The sequence below is a fragment of the Anas acuta genome, chromosome 10 (assembly GCF_963932015.1).
Source record: "Anas acuta chromosome 10, bAnaAcu1.1, whole genome shotgun sequence".
NCBI classification, from domain to species: domain Eukaryota; kingdom Metazoa; phylum Chordata; class Aves; order Anseriformes; family Anatidae; genus Anas; species Anas acuta.
In genome coordinates, this window is record NC_088988.1 from 6,708,553 (window position 1) to 6,718,076 (window position 9,524).

Sequence of the window (9,524 nt, forward strand, 5' to 3'; positions counted from 1 at the left end):
AGCATTTAATGCCTTACAGGTATCTAGCGAACTGCATACCTCCCAAACATTGTCAAAGATGTCATTTATATTCCTATTCCAAGACTTTTTTTCACTGATCATGTTTCAGATACATTAGGAAAAAGACCGGCTTAGTCTTTCATTAGAATAGATTTTCTCTGCTGTAGGTTGTGAACTTGGGATACAACATAGTCATCTACATGAACTGTTGTGCATCTTGCATCTGTGCACAACAAACTTTGTGAAGAATCTGGGGGACATTACTTGTTTTTCCATTTTTACTTGTGTGTTGGATTAATGATATAGACATGGGACTTGAATGCATACTAAGTGAGTTTGCAGATGATACTAAATTAGGAAGAGATGTTGACTTCCCCAAGGGCAGGGAGGCCTTGCAGAGAGATCTTAACAAACTAGAGGGCTGGGCAATCACCAACTGCGTGAAATTTAACAAGAGCAAGTACCAGATTCTGTACCTGGGATAGGGCAACCCTAGCTATATGTACAAACTGGGGGACAAGAGGCTGGAGAGCAGCCCCACGGAAAGGGATCTGGAGGTTTTGTTTTACGGCAAACTGAATGTGAGCCAGCAGCATGCCCTGGCAGCCAGCAGGGCCAACTGTGCCCTGGAGTGCCTCAGGCACAGCTCTGCCAGCCGGCCGAGGGGAGGGATTGTCCTGCCCTGCTCTGTGCTGGGGCGGCTTCACCTCGTGTGCTATGTGCAGCTTTGGGCGCCACAATATGAAAAGGACATAAAACTATTAGAGAGTGTACAAACAGGGTGAGCACAGATGGTAAATGGCCTGAAGGGAAAGATGTATGAGGAATGGCTGAGGTCCCTTGGTTTGCTCAGCCCAGAGAAGAGCAGGCTGAGGAGAGGCCTCATGGCAGCCTGCAGCTTCCTCACAAGGGGAGTGGAGGGGCAGGAGCTGAGCTCTGCTCTCTGGGGACAGTAACAGGACCCAAGGGAATGGCATGGAGCTGGGACAGGGGAAGGTCAGGCTAGGTGTAGGGAAAAGTTTCTGCACCAAGAGGGTCGTCAGGCACTGGAACAGGCTCCCCGGACAGTGGGCATAGCACCAGGCCTGCTGGAATTCAAGATGAGTTTGGACAATGCTCTCCAATGTATTGTTTAATTTTTAGGTAGTCCTGTGTGGAGCCAGGAGTTACACTTGGTGATCTTTATGGATCCCTTCCAGCTCAGGATATTCTGTGATTCTGTTCTATAAATCTATTATCTATGTGAATTGTTCAGGATCATGGGGATCTGAGATTGTCGGGTAATGGAAATCAGACATTATGTAGGTATTGTGAGATCTCAACGCAGAGATTCCCCAGGAATTTTGTGTTTGGTTCAGTTTCCATACCGTTTAGCAGTGACCCTATTAGAACTGGGCTTTGTGCAACCTCTCTGAGTAGCCCCACTTCGCAGAGCTCTTACTAGCTCAGACCCAGTGTACAGAAACATCCAAGAAATCCTTTTCCTTTTATTGGATTGCCAGCCCAGAGACACAGCCATATGGGAAAAATGACAAATTAGAGAAATAATTTCCACTGGGGGCCGGAAAGAGGCTTCCAATGCCTCCTACAACTTACTAGAATACTGCAAACTTCAACACTGAAATAGTCCTATATACAAAACTTTCTGTAGCACCTTCCGAGTAATATAATACATGCAAAGTAGAATTTCAAAACTGATATCTAAAGAACAGGAATAAATGAGTATATCCAACAAATAATTTATGTGGTGACCAATTATTCTGTCAGTTCTAAATATAACATGTCACAAAGTATGACAAGAATTTGTTGTTCCTTGTCCATGGTTCACTTCAAGGCTTATTTGAAGGTAATAAAAGGCTTTTCCTTTTTTTTGAAGCATATGTCTGATTCTTGGATTTTGGGCATAGATACTGATTTGTGTGCTTTGTTGAACATCTCTGGAAAAACTGCTTTATTGCTATCCAAAGAGAAGACTGTGTTACAAATTTTCCCTCACAAGCCTGTATTACAGGGACTGTCCTAAAGTGCCTTAGTCATAGGCATAACTTTGTGACACATTCTAACACCTTTATTTAACTGACATTGCAGGTGGCTCCAGATGTATACTCCTTGCATATGGAGGTAATCTGCCTGTACAACAGTGTACCCTATATCTACTCTTATAAGATTGGTTGCAAATCCTGTCTGAAGAGCAATTTATCTGCACTATCGACAAGCTGCAGTGATAGGTGCATTTAGATACATGCCAAAGGCAGACCAGGGTCTTCTCTTGTTCCAAAAGCTAAAGAGGGCAAGTATTATTTTTTTTTAATCAACCTTTTGAATGTTTTTTTTTTTTTTTTTTAATTCTGTTTTTCTTTTCTTTTCTTGTTTGGAATGCTTACAGAAGAAGAAAATTAAGCCATATTTCATAGTGGTATAACTGTGAATGCAGTTAATTAGCACGAGGAAAAAATGATCCTAAAAGAAATGTTGGAAATGAAGCGTGGTTGAATAGATGATAATGCTTTTGCTGGCTGTGCGACAAGCCCCAGTACACAATGTCTAGTCTGTAGTTTCCACCACTGAGCAACTCATTGCAATAATTCATGTAAAACAATACAATTTTATCATTCTTCCAATAAAATTAACTACAAACTGGGCTTGTAGTGCAGCATTTATGTGCTGGCCTCTATGCCCCAAAGGTCACTGCATTGTCTGTATAAAATGTTTGAATCATTCCTGAAAGAAGAGTAATGGGATGAAAACATCTTCACTGGATGTGTTTGTTTCCCTAGAGTGTAGGAGCTCTCGAGTATTTAACCATAGCAGTGTACCAGATGGTGAGCAGCCAAGCCACAATAATGGGATGAGAATCTCTAATGTTAGCCTTGGCTTCAGTCTTACTTCCATCTGCACTGTAACAATAGGTGTTCAACTTCATTTTAACTAAATGGCTTTATTTCCTAAAGCAAATAATGTGTATGTATTAGGATAGTATGAACTGCCATCACTATGCCTGAAAATCTGGTTCTGCTGAAATCAGTGGCAAGACTACTTAATTTCAGTAGAGCTGAGACTTCACCATTCATCATTTAAATGTCAAAATGTCAAATCACAGTGGTAGACCTCTGTGCTTTGAATCAAAAGGATTCTGGACATTCATTCAAATTAGGCCTTATTGTGAATGCCAGTATATGAACATTCACTGTATGGTTATCTTTGTGCCTAATCATTTACAGTTTTAAAGGGGTTCATAGCACTTCTAGTAGACAAATAATTCTTAAGCTTCAATCTTTGCAGATAGTCTGGGAATAGAATCATTTTTTTCCTAGTATAAACTATGCTAGAAGAGAAAAGTTTATGCTGAGTCTTCATCCCACCATGTAGAGAAGAAATACAAAGTGGAATTCATGCAAAAATAGCATAAAAGTGGAGGCAGACTCAACTGCAGGCTGGTCTTGCCAACCCAAACAGGAAGCACTGCAGTCACTTCGGCACAGTGCTCGCTCCCAGCTTGCCGAGTCAGCTGAGAACAGGGCATCCATCCACTCTCCTCTCTAGTAACACGCACACTGATGGCATGGCACTTCGGCAGTGGGGGCGTGTGTCATGTACATGGAAGTGTTGTCAGAATGCTAGTTCTGCAGCTAACAGAATTTACCTGCTATCCAGCTTAGACAAGGCAAGTGGTAGGTGTAAGGATGACATCCCATTGGGAAAATACTGTCAGGAACAACAACTAATTTTTTCTTTGCCCATCAGCTGGAGTTGCTGTTTCCAGACCATGATAAAATGCTTTACTTTTGTTTTGCAACAGAAATACCTGCATTCCTACATCTTCTCACACACACATTCACAAAGACACTTTCATTCCTGCCTCTTCAGTAGAAATCAAGGAATAATAGCAATATAATAGCATCAATATGCTCATAAAAAATGAAAAGTTATTATCAGTATAGGAAGAAGATCATTCTCTCCGTGCAAAGTTATTTTATGTGTTAACCAGCAAAATCACATCTTACCTCAATTGGGGGGAGAAGGAATTCTGCTTGCTGTATAAAATTTGAAATGTTTTCCCTTTGAATCATCTGGGAGTCACAGGACTGGAATGACTGGGTCAGGAGAGGAGAGACCATTCTGGTTTGGCATGAAAGGAGAGAGAGATAAGGGACATGGAAAACACTGAGATGTCTGAATAAACAAGGGCCAGACCTCAGCTGGAGTAAATCTGAAAAGATGCAATGATGAATTCAGTGACATCTACTCTGGTTTACTCTAGGCCCATGGACTATCCAGAGGTTGACTGATCTAAATCACATAGTGATTCTCTTAAAGTTTATTAGATCACTAATTATTTGGTGTAGCTAAGTGACTGCCTGTCACTATGTGAGGCTTTTTAAGAACTGAGTTTACCAAGAAACCACGGGATTAAGGGTAACATTCTTTGAGGCTGTTTGGTGTCAGTGGTGTTCTTTTTTCTTTGAGTTTTACTTTGTTCCGCAGCTGTGGTTTTATTGGGAAAAGTCTTTACATCTTTTTTTTTTTTTCCTTGCCTATTCCTCATGATATATGTTGGAAAACATAATTGTGTTAGCATGTTGCAAGTGAAAAGTGTGTGCCCTGTTGGGAACCTTCCCCCAGCCTTGCTAGAGTGCAGGAATGCCAAATCCTACTCAGACCTCTGATTTTATAAATAGTGGGCAAAGTACAAAAGGCAAAAACTAAACAAACCTGAGCATAAGTCTAAAAGCTATAAACCCAAACAGTCCATAAATCAAATGATAAGATTCCACAAGATGAAGAATTCATGAATAGCAAGCATGTCAGTTCACTTGGTAGCATGTTGGAAATGTGCCTCCTCCTGCAACTGGTAATCAAATCCACCTGAACTAGTGGTTTATGACTTAAATAATGTGAAATATTTTCCAGTTACTGTATTAGAAGCTAGATTAGAAAAATCAAAAAGAAAGGCTTCACTATTCAAGAAAATAAGAAGAGAAGGTTATGTTTTCACAGACGTTTCCTTTGCAGTAAATCAACGTTTGCCTCCTTTTTGTGTCTTCTTCACTTATGGGGGAATAGGTTGCCTTTCATTTATCAGAGGCAGCAAGATATTTCTGGTCTTGGAAATGCTGCTGTAAACTAGATGTCTCTCAAATGGAGTCTAATTTCTCATTACCTTCCTAACCTTTCAACCTTTGCTGTTTCCAAAATGAGGAATTTTGAGATGCAAGTTCAGAAGTGAACTGTATCTTTTCAACAGTCCTCTCTATTTAGTCAGATAAGAACATCTGTGCATTTTTAAGGGAGACTTTCCAAAGTGTTAGTGATCCACTGAATATTTATCAGTTGGCAAATGGCAAGTATACCCAAATCTGAGCCTCAGTGCATGTTTTCTTGAAACTTCATATTTTTCTTTAATCATGTTTTCTTGAAACTTCATATTTTTCTTTAATTTTTAAATGGCTGCTTGTTGGTAAGAGACAAAAAGCTAGCTGCAGAGGAATACTTCTTGTGGCTTAACTTTATCACCATGCAAAACTGGATGAAGTGCAGTTAACATAATGTAGAAGAGATGCTGAGCACAGCTCATCCACAAAAGCTGCAAGCCTCCAAAAAAAGGCTGCAGTGTTATTCTTAAAATTCATTGCCTTTTCAACTCTGTTAATTACTCCCCTGAAAGAATGCAATTGTTAGCACAGTATATTGTTTGCCAGATTCATGAACAGAACTTAAGCCATACTAAAATCGCTCATTGTGACAGCAAAACTGATGGAATTGATGCTGTGGGCTCTACATCACATCAGCCTCCAAGGGCTGGAAACTGCTAGTGGTTGTCTCAGTTAATCATAAGAAAACGTGGTATCACAGGTATCAGTGTATGGTAGCAATTGTTTATTGGTGATTTTTCACCTGTATCATATTTTACTTAGCTATTTATTTGAATATTTTGATTTAAGTAAACCTTTTAATTAGATTAAAGTCTGAATTAGGTTTAATTGCCTCAGATTTCTAGGTGTTAGCATTCCAGTGAACTGAAAAAAATATGAAATAGATATGAATGAATAAAAAAATAAATAAAATATGAAATAATATAGCTTGAATAGGAGTGAGACATGGAGTGAAAGGTGTCTCAGGATCCCTGAAAACATCTGCACTTTTACATAGTGATAGGAGAAAGCATTATTGCTGATGCATGAAGAACTGACTCATTTGGAGAGAAATACCTTTCATAGGCAAATGGGAAAAAAAGCCTGTTTTCTATCTATTGTCAATGTAAGTTAAGATCAATCATGCAAGCTATTATACTTTAAGAACGACCAATGTGAATAAATATTCCCATCATTAAATATTGAAGGTATAATATTGAAATAAGCTTTAGGCACCAAAATCTTAAAGGAAAGGCAGTACCCACACTTTTTTGTCAGCTGCCTGCTGTGGTGCTATTTGGTTCAGACATGAACCAGCCTTGCTGTATCTCATGAGGGATGACAAAATGTATTCATTTTAAAAAGCTGAGCAAAATAATAATAAAAAATTCTCCTGCAATTTTTTCAAATAAGGAAAAGTAGTAACATGTAGCAAGCTCTTTTAGTCGTTGGTTGGTGTTTTCTTAGACCTTTACAAGCTTTGGTAGGGACGTATGAGAGAGGGAAGTTATGGCACCTCCAGATCTGAAGTAATATTTAAACTGAGTGGAGGATCTGTAACATGTAGTCTATTTTATCATCATGTGGATCTGTGACTATCATCTGCCTTTGGAAAGGGTGATATAAATGTAAATTTGTATAAGTTACTTTCTAGTAAAAAAAAGAAAAAAAAAAGTATTGAAGCAGATTTTATAGCAATGAAAATTGGCTTAATCTTTACAATGCCAAATGCTCAGTCCAAACCCAAACTATTCTTTCACATTGTTAGGTTCTACAGACATATTTTCCAACCATAATTTATGTTATTAAGTACCAAACCTTGTACCATTTAATTGAAAGATGGTATCACTTTCCCCTGCAACTTTTAATTTCATAGCTGCTTGTATTTGTTTTGTAGAACAGTGTTGCTGAGTCAGATTTGTTCAAGGATAAATGCTTGGAAGGAACATTTCTTGAGGAAGTGTTCCCATTATCAAGGGATATGTTTTGATATAGACACGTTAGAGTAAATCTGAACTCAAGAAAAGAAAGAGTGAACAAACTTCTAATCTGTGTGGTGGTATGATAGGCTCAGGTCAGGTCAGAACAAAAGCCCATTTGGTTTCATTTGCTCATAGTTCATATGACTACATGTACATTTCTGGCTTTTACCTTTTTACATACAGAAGTCCCAGTCTGTTGACTTAATTTCTAAACCACTATGCTGGGAGGGGGTCAAGCAAAGAGCCATCTCTTTCCAGGCCTGCACACCATTTCAGTGAACCTAAAATGATGTCAGCATCTTCAGGAAGTAGAGACCCAGATATATTTATATAAAGTCAGGGCCTGCAGACCTGTCTGCTGTCATCTGGAACAAGTCCTTATACAGCTATCCCAGGCTTTTAGTTTACTTCGTCTACCAATGAACCTTCTAATTTCATTTCTTAAAAAAGACTCCTCAGCTCATAGTGAAAGGAGCAAAAATATAATCAGAATTTTCACTTCTAAATGTTTTTTGTTTTTTGAAAGAACCAGCAACAACTGAAAGATAATAGCTTGTGGTAGATGCTTAAGAACAAAACAAACATACAGTGATACATTCCCAGATATTCAGCTGCCAAAATTATTTTATATTCAGGGAACTTCTAAGCCAAATGATAATCTTTGTGTTCAAAAGCCTTTATTAGATGTTTCTTCAATGAATTTGTTCAATTCCTTGCAAACCCTAGCAATCTTCCAGTATCCACAACATCCTGTGGCAAGAAATTCCATGAGGCAGTCTTTTAGTCTGATGATTGTGCTGCTATTGTATTTCTACAATGCATGGAAATTAACAGCTCTGTTACATTTTCCTGCCCATTATCTTAACACAGGAAATCACTCAGATACTGCTCAAAGCACTAAGCAAGATTCTTGGCTGATACAAGTTGAAATCAATGGAACTGTGATAATTAATGAAATTGTATGATATTGCTGCTCTGCCAGTGCAGGGTTGAGTCTGAGACTGAGGTCTTTTTTTCCACCTTTTCATACAACTCACCTACAGAAATTTCCATTCACTTGGCTTCATGCCACTCTGCTGGTACTCCCAGGAGGAAATAACTGGGTGAGTCCCCAGGTGTGGGGAGTAGTCATGGGCAAACTGACCTTCTAGCAGGGCTGTGCCTGTCCTGATGATCTAATCTATTCTGTCTGACTTTGGAGTGCTTTCAAATGGCAAATATATAAGATGTAAGGTGAAACTAAGTCTTTCTTAAAAAATATTTTTTTTGGCTTAATGACAAATGACATCTATAGAAATCTGTGTTCCAGTTTGACCTGGAGATTAAGTCCAGGGAGCACTTTAGGCTATATTCTTGGTATCTCTCAGGTCAGGTATATATAGAAAAGCATCCCATTTCACTCCTCCTTTCTACTCTGGTTTCTTTAGGATGGAACTTCCATTTCATCCTCATCACATACATTTAGGATGTAACTGTGTGCAGGGACAATAACGCCCTGAGAAGGTGCTTTGTCAAGGCAGGTTCATTCTGTGAGATGCATCCGGAGGGCTCTCCTAGAAAAACCTTATTGATGACACCAATGCAGATAGCACCTTTGCAAGTGGAGTTAGTGGTGGGAAGAGCATATCAGTGTAAGCATATTTTGGACAGCTAATACTTTAAGGATTTCATGCAGGACTGCATAATGTATGGATAGCTAGGTGCACAACACTGACTGCCGATAGACTGCCACTGACTGCAGCATCAATATGCTTAATGCTGTCTAACTGCCCAAGGATGTAGTCTTTTTGGACAACTTTTGCAGTGTGTGATGCTATATTTTGAAAATTCTGACCTGGATCATAGCTGATTGAAAACTAAACACTTACCTTTCAGCCTGGAAGTTCTGACTTCTATTTTACAGAAACTCAGCACATAAGTCTTACCTGTCTTGCTTCCTCACGGTTTTAATTGCATGTAATTATGAGTATCAGATCAAGTTTCCCTTTATTTTCTCAGCAGAAGGTTACTTGTGGAAAAATATATTCCTGATATCTGGCTGTGGGATGGATCATATTCCAAATACAAAGGATGACCTGGTTTCAGTATGTGATGTGGCTGTTTTCCTCAACTCTGACCGTATTTCAGTAGCACTTAGCACCCTCACCTAACTCCTGCCCACAAGCTTTTTCCCACTCCAGGAGTGATCATTTTCAGTACAAAAATATCCCTAACAAAATGACAGATTGCCCGCATTACTGCTTTTTAATGAAGCAGACTCTCTAATGTAAAATAATCAGTGTGGTTTTTGGTTTGGCTCAGAGACTTACAATAAAATATTGAGTAGTAAAATGGTAGGTCAGAGATGCCTGAGTAATACTAAATTGTGCATGCCTATCACATTTTATTCCTGTAATTGAAGAGTTGTTCT